At 44.6% G+C, this 7,056-nt stretch overlaps 1 long non-coding RNA gene across 11 annotated transcripts; it reads right to left on the reverse strand.

Moving 5' to 3' along the window:
• Window positions 1-1,876: 1,876 nt before the first annotated feature.
• LOC119323931 lies at window positions 1,877-6,369 on the reverse strand. Of its 11 annotated transcripts, XR_005156651.1 has the most exons (10): window positions 6,300-6,369; window positions 5,780-5,852; window positions 4,940-5,646; window positions 4,612-4,829; window positions 4,168-4,215; window positions 3,958-4,052; window positions 3,609-3,776; window positions 3,432-3,507; window positions 2,799-2,941; window positions 1,877-2,314 (listed from the first exon to the last, which is right to left on the reverse strand). It is a non-coding gene; the product is annotated as an uncharacterized LOC119323931 (long non-coding RNA). The 11 variants fall into 11 exon arrangements; XR_005156646.1 differs by having other exon boundaries at window positions 3,958-4,829; window positions 4,940-5,012; window positions 5,529-5,646; XR_005156645.1 differs by having other exon boundaries at window positions 3,958-4,829; window positions 4,940-5,018; window positions 5,529-5,646.
• Window positions 6,370-7,056: the final 687 nt, after the last annotated feature.

Consider the following 7,056-nt stretch of genomic DNA (forward strand, 5'->3'; position numbering starts at 1 on the left):
CAGAAGCAGCGAAGCAGGGCACTCCACAGCTGGTTGACGGGCCGACCGGGCCACTCGTGGGTCGAGCCAGAGGAGGTCCCGCAGTGGGTAAACTGGCAGCTCATCGGTGGTGGTAGGAAGGCGGCCCTGCACTAGCGCACCAGCACGGCCAGGTGGAGGGCGTCCAGCGCAAGAGCCTAGCGCGGCGCGAACGGAGGCATCGGACGGCTGATAGCGACGAAGTAGTCAGCACTTGGTGAAGCAAAGCAGAGGAGCACGTGAAGCTGTGGTGGCCTGGCACACCGGTGCGGCCGCGGGGGCGGCTCCAGAGCATCGGCGGAAGCGATGACCGGTCAGAACCGTGATTCAATAGAGTGGCTCGAACAGACCGGTGCCGGGGCCGGCTCAACCTGGTGTGAGGCCGAGGCGGGGCCTTCGGTCGTGACGACGGAGGCAGCCGGCGACTCAGAGACGACTCGGAGTGAGGCCGGAGAACTGGAGGGGCGGCGCCTCGGATAGAGTTAGTGGGGCGGCCAAAATTACGGCGAGACGGAGCCAAAACCGACGAGCGGTGGCTCAGGCACGCGGGTACATCGGCCGGCGGCTCATACCGAGTTCGGGGCCATCTCTGCTTTCCGAGTCGTGGACTGCTTTCTTCTGCTCCCTTTTTTTATATCGCTTTCCCTGATCTAGCTCGGATTGATGGCTTCTTCGATCTGTTCTGGTCTTCATGCCAAAAAAAAAATAGTGACGACAGGTTATTCCTTCTCTTGGGGTGACACCGTATGGTAAAAAAAAATGCAGCAGTTGATGCCCTCGGGACAAGCGTATACGGACAACAGCAACACAAATACAGCGGATTGGACAGATGCTTGACATATAGTAATTTGACCCGGTCGCTGATCCGGCAATGGGAAAACGCTAATAGCTCCGGTTGACCGCCGTAGTAGTTTGGGCTTTGGACTCCTCTCGATCCCGGCGAGTTATGGCAGCTGCACTGATGCTAACCCTAATTTTCTCTAAATCTTAAATCTTAAACACAACGCCTTGACTGTTCATCGGTGATGTGAATTTCTGCCCCGGCTCCTTTTCTTATCCGGCATCTCGCAAGCTTCTTGATCCCTAAGGAGATCCCTTCAAGAACACAAACCACCATGCGCAGGCCCCACGATAGGCGTGAACTGTCGTGGAATTGTCACGTTAGATGTTCTAGTGCGAGGACTTAGTCATAAGGCCAACACATCTATGTGGTAGCTTGAGAGGGGTTGAGCGAAATCGAGAGACGCAACACACAAGACAAAGATTTAGACAGCTTCGGGCCCCGGGAAACATCATCCGGTAACAATCCTACATGCTGTTTGTCGCTAGGTCTCATTATCATCACGAGGGAGTCGCCGTAAACCGACTCTCCTCTAGTTGTGTCTAGGCCTAGAGATAATTTCTTTTCGCTTGTCTTCTCCCTCTTTGGGAGCCCTGCCCCTCCTTATATACTAGATAGGAAGTGCGGCTTGCCCCACCCGGCAGCAGTGCTGCCGGGCACTGTCATATCCAATCCGATAATACAGCTATAGTACAGAATCATTATCTATGAACTGGCCCAAGGAATATTTAGATAGAAATCAACTGTATAAAATTTCTCGCGGGTACAGTGCCATACACCAAATCAATTCTCGCGGGTGCCTGACTCAACTTATTGTCCAAGCGCATAAACAATGTATTAACCATTGCAAAGGAAAATTAGAGTGATTGCTCAAATAATGGATCAGTCCAATACAATAAGGTTGCATCAGAAGCATGGCATTGCCTTGATACATAAGTGTCCAGTGTAGAGCAATTTGTCCAAACAATGACAAAAGGTAAGGCCATCAAATATACCAAAAGCATGAAACATTAGATCTAAAAGTTCATGACAAATGGGGGAATACGTAGTATGTTCCAAAAGTAAACCAAGCTGATGGATCAACACTAAGTAGATACAATAGTTGGCTTATTACATAACCAAAGCGAGCCAGATCAACGGTGTGAGATAAGTCCAAGCGAACGCTCACAATGAACCTATATAGTTCTGCTAATGCATCATTGTTTAGCAGATGAAATCACAGGAAACATTTGCATGGATAGTATGATGACAACCTTGTAACCAACCTTGTCAAAACAGGTAGACAACGAGCGACACTTTGCCCCTTTTAGCCTTGAACGCAAAGACATTCTCCAAATTATCCAACCCCTGTCTTCACAAAGTCCGACCAATTAGTTGTTATCCCTTGATGAGTGGGACCTTCTCCTTAGTGCACCCACGTGCAAGTTTAGTCCACATGGTCCTGATGTTCAGAGTCTGCAAGGAAGCAAGATTAATTCTCTCCGAGATGGACATATTTATTAGCATAGTTATTTAAGGAAATCCTAGGAATAGCAGATAGACATGGCTATTTTAATAAACAAAAATGAACAATGGATTTATGAATAAAGTAGAGCAGTAAATACTGAAGAATGAATTTATTTGAAAAAACAAAGTGAAGATGCTATCATGCTAATAAAGAACACTAACATCACAGTAAATATAAACTGATTAACTGAACATATTTTATTAACTGAAAAACTGTTTAAGGCATGCCTGATCCCACTATCCAGTCGATGAACAAAGAATATTTACCCACGATCTTAAAAGAACTAACAACAAAATAGACATCAAAGATACAGAGACACAAAACTGGAATGCATCATTCTTATCATCCATTCTCGCTACATCTCTACAAAAAGTGAACAGGGCAAAGGAATATATATATATAGACCACGAGGGTCATAGTTTGCATAGGTACCTCACAAGATATTTAGAGTAAGCCAATGCCGTCTCATATGTCAAAGCCAATGCAAGCTACCTCATCGGCACATCCGGAACTGCAAAGCCCTCCTAATATCGATCATACAAAGAGAAGGATCATTTGTAAGGTTACCATTTAACCTGTCAAGAAGTGATATTTGAATGAAATGTTAGATTGGGAAACCCTTAAGCAAGAGTAAAACAAATGATTTTAAATAATAGGATAGTAGGTAAGATCATCTTAAATAAAAAAACTTTATAACCTAAAGAGAAACTTCTTAAATTATAACTTAAAGAGGAACCCTTAAGCAAGAGTACAAAAGCATGGATGTGTTAGGCACCACAATGCTCAGACGACGGCATAACTTAAAGAGGAGACGTCATTGTTTTAATTATAGAAGTGGCGGAATAGACGGATTGATGTGGGAATTTGCAGGAGAAGCATTAATTGTTTGTCACATACATAGATGGCTAGAGTAATTTGCAGATGCGTATGAGATAGCTACATACATGACCTCTCCTCTCCTCTTGGAAGAAGCAAAGTTTCAGTTTTCTCCTCTCTGAATGTAAGTTGCAGCAAGGAAATTGGATGGGAGTGAACAACCAGAGCATGAGAGAGGGGGTGTGATACCTTCCGTGGAGCAACGGCGACCCGGGAAGAAGCAGACCCGGAGGAGCGTTGGTCTTCCCTCCTGTACGCGGTGCACCTGCGCGCATGAATCAGGGAGAGAGTGAGAGAGGGGAGAGGCCAAATCCAATCGAACAGAACAGAGCAGAGCAGTGCGGAGGTGGGGAGGAGAAGAGGGACCTGCCGTGAGAAGGAGCTCCAGGCCTTCCATGGTGTGTTGTGGGAGCTCCATGTCCATGGAGAAGAAGCACACGGTCACTCCATGGGTGCCGGCGCCGTGGCTGTGGATGTGGATCCGGCGCCGGATCCGGCGCCGCCCTTCATGTGCCACTGCGGGATGTTTTTGCACTAAACAATGAACAACACAAGAAGGGAGCAGATGTGAAAAATGAATCAAACCAATGAGTAGACTGAATTAAGATAATGTTGTGTTTGAAGACAAAAATTATGTTTCTAAAATATTTATACTTTGGAAGCCTAGATCAGAATGAACTACACTGAAAAAAGAACAATTAGATATAGTAAATACCTTAATTTATGTTGAGATCACTTTCCAACTCAGTTTCTTCATTGGCTGAAGGTAAGTACCAAGACTGAGAACTTTATAAGGCAAAACTCTATATTCTGCAGTCAAGTTTCGAAGATTCAATGCAGTTCTACTGGGTCTCTTGCAATACACTTTTTGTAAACTTTGAGTTTTTCTAATGAAATGAACAGAGGTTCTTATGATCCGACTTACATGACTGCAGAACCTAGTGTTGTACAACTGTGAGTCATCAATGCTAAGCTGTATAAAAGAAGGAATATAATTTCGAAAAAAGGGTTATCGTGAATAACATGTCTTATCGTTTGAGCCATCCCTGTGGAGAGCACAAATGAAACTTGCTTGGAAAAAGTTGTATTTTTACTTATTTCCGTTTTAGCTGCTGCTTGTCGTTTTTATTTGCCTGTCTTTTAAAGTTTTTCTACATGGCCGATCATTGCCAGAAAGTGATCATATATGCAATATCTGATACACACTGCCATCAAGCTTAGAAGATTCAGTAAAGTTCTGCTGGATATATCTTGCAAAACACTATAGGAAACTTTTTTTTATGAACAGAGGTTCTTAAGACCCACTTTACATGATCGACTGATTGCAATATCTACTGTTTTAGGAAGAGAAATAACTCGGAGTTCATACCTTTCAATTACAAAAGTCATGCTCAGTGATGGTTCTACAATGAACAAACTGAGGGGAGTCATTCCTCTTGATCAAGGCCTACATTCTGGGAAGATAGGCAGCCATGTCGTCATAATGGGAGAGACACGCATGTGCTGACACATCCCACGACAATACCCAGTCTCATCTGCTGCCCTCTAATTATTGTCCAGCTTGTTGCATTATCAGAAAAGTAAATCCTTCAATAAATAGAAGTAAACATTATTTTCAGCAGTAGAAAACAAGTTGCTTCTCATGATTATTATTTCGGAAGAATAATAGCAAGACAGTTTCCAAAACATATGCTTACAGGTCGAGAAAAAGGATATAAGAGAAAGTGGAACCACAAGTCTCCTTTCCGGTATCTCATCCATATTTAAGAGCTGCATCTAAGAATCTACATATTCAGCAAACTCTGTCAACACCACAAAATTAAGTCGTAATAAAGAAGCAATCTATCTGAGAAAGAAAATTTAAGATGCCGGCCTATTAATTTGAGCAGTTGCGGACATTTCAGATTTCAGGGAAGTCAACCATGAGATACCACAACTGGGCAGATGTACATTTTCGCTTATAGAAGCGCCCGTCCACGTCATTACGATACAACAAGCGACGACAGTCCACCACTAAGTGTAGCTACGGTGGCTGCTCGGGCACACTCCACCTAAACAACCACCCAAAAGGATCACTGAAATCCCAATTCGGCAGCCCAGCCAATGGCATGCTTTGGCTCAACTACTCAAAGGGTTCACCAGATTAGATATGTTTAATTCAGTGTCAAAGTAGAATATCTTAGCTAAGCGACACAAAAAATTACATAACATGACGTGTTTAGTTCTGCAAACTCAGTTCATCAACACATCACTGATAGCAGCAGTCCTAAAGGCAAGAACAAATACCAATGTTTTCAACATGATGCTGTATACGGAAAATGGCTTGATTTGCTAGTGTTCGAACATCAATAACTCGATAGTCCAAGCGTGTGTCCTGACCAACATGGACAAGTGGCACTCCCTTCTGAAAAACAACAAGATACTATTAGCTGAACCCAGATATCATCATCGGAGATTGGAGCAACAATCTGTATCCTCCTCCTTTATGCATTCAAAGAGGAGGCAAGCAAATACGCAGATTGTTCAGACTAACATACTGATTCAGCTATTGCAAACTCCTCAGCACTCCGTCCGGCATCCTCCACGCTGATCGGTAGCTTTAGGTCAGCCCTGTTGATGCAGTAGAGCTTCCTTATAAACATCGCATGCTTGCAAACTTAAAAGCAAACTTCATTCAGATAGCCTGAAACTACCGAAAATAAAGCTGCAGTACTGATATATTATCCTAAAGATTCAGGCAGGCTTCATAAATTCACTCATTTTAGTTATCTGTACTTCCCTGAAGGTAGAAAAGCAAGGAAATTGGTCGTTGATGGTGCCAACAACTAATATATTACCCTAAAGATTCAGGCAGGCTTTATGTCATTTTAGTTATGTGTACTTCTCTGAAGGTTTCTAATCACATAGAAAAGCAAGCAATTGGTTGTTGACGGTGCCAACATTAGAACGGCTGTATGCTTGTGCTAGTTAGCATTTTTCCGGTTGATGAGGACTTCCAGTAGGTGTCTTTTTTTCAGTTTTCTTAGTGGACAACTAATTCATTGTAACCCATCTAACCTGATTCTCTGGGATTGTAGCTCGTCACCTTCGAGCCAGCACCCACCAGGCGGTGACCTGGAGAACCTAAAGCGGAGACGGGGCTTTCCTCATAAACCGGCCCACCATAACATGATTCGGCCTTCCATAAACCGTCTTCTGGGCAACCGGGTCTTGTCTTTCCTCTGACCCACTCGCCGGGTCACCCATGAGTCGCCAGGCTCGGGCTGGTCACTTAGTGAGTCGTCCAGTCCGGCCGGGTTATACTTCCGGCCGGGTTACGCCACGGGGTATATCCCCGACATTAGCCCCTTCCGGTGTCTATATAAACCGGAGGGTTTAGTCCGTAGGATAAGGAACAACAATCATAATCATAGGCTAGCTTCTAGGGTTAGCATCTACGATCTCGTGGTAGATCAACTCTTGTAATACTCATATCATCAAGATCAATCAAGCAGGAAGTAGTGTATTACCTCCATTTAGAGGGCCCGAACCTGGGTAAACATCGTGTGCCCCGCCTCCTGTTCCCATTAGCCTTAGACGCACAGTTCGGGACCCCCTACCCGAGATCCGCCGGTTTTGACACCGACATTGGTGCTTTCATTGAGAGTTCCGTTGTGTCATCATAATAAGGCTTGATGGCTCCTTCAATCATCAACAACTTGGTCCAGGGTTAGATCTTTCTTCCCGGATAGATCTTCGTATTTGGTGGCTTCGCACTGTGGGCCAACTCGCTTGGCTATCTAGAGCAGATCGACAGCTACTCCCCTGGCCATCA

Source organism: Triticum dicoccoides, chromosome 6B (assembly GCF_002162155.2).
Source record: "Triticum dicoccoides isolate Atlit2015 ecotype Zavitan chromosome 6B, WEW_v2.0, whole genome shotgun sequence".
In the NCBI taxonomy this organism is placed as follows: domain Eukaryota; kingdom Viridiplantae; phylum Streptophyta; class Magnoliopsida; order Poales; family Poaceae; genus Triticum; species Triticum dicoccoides.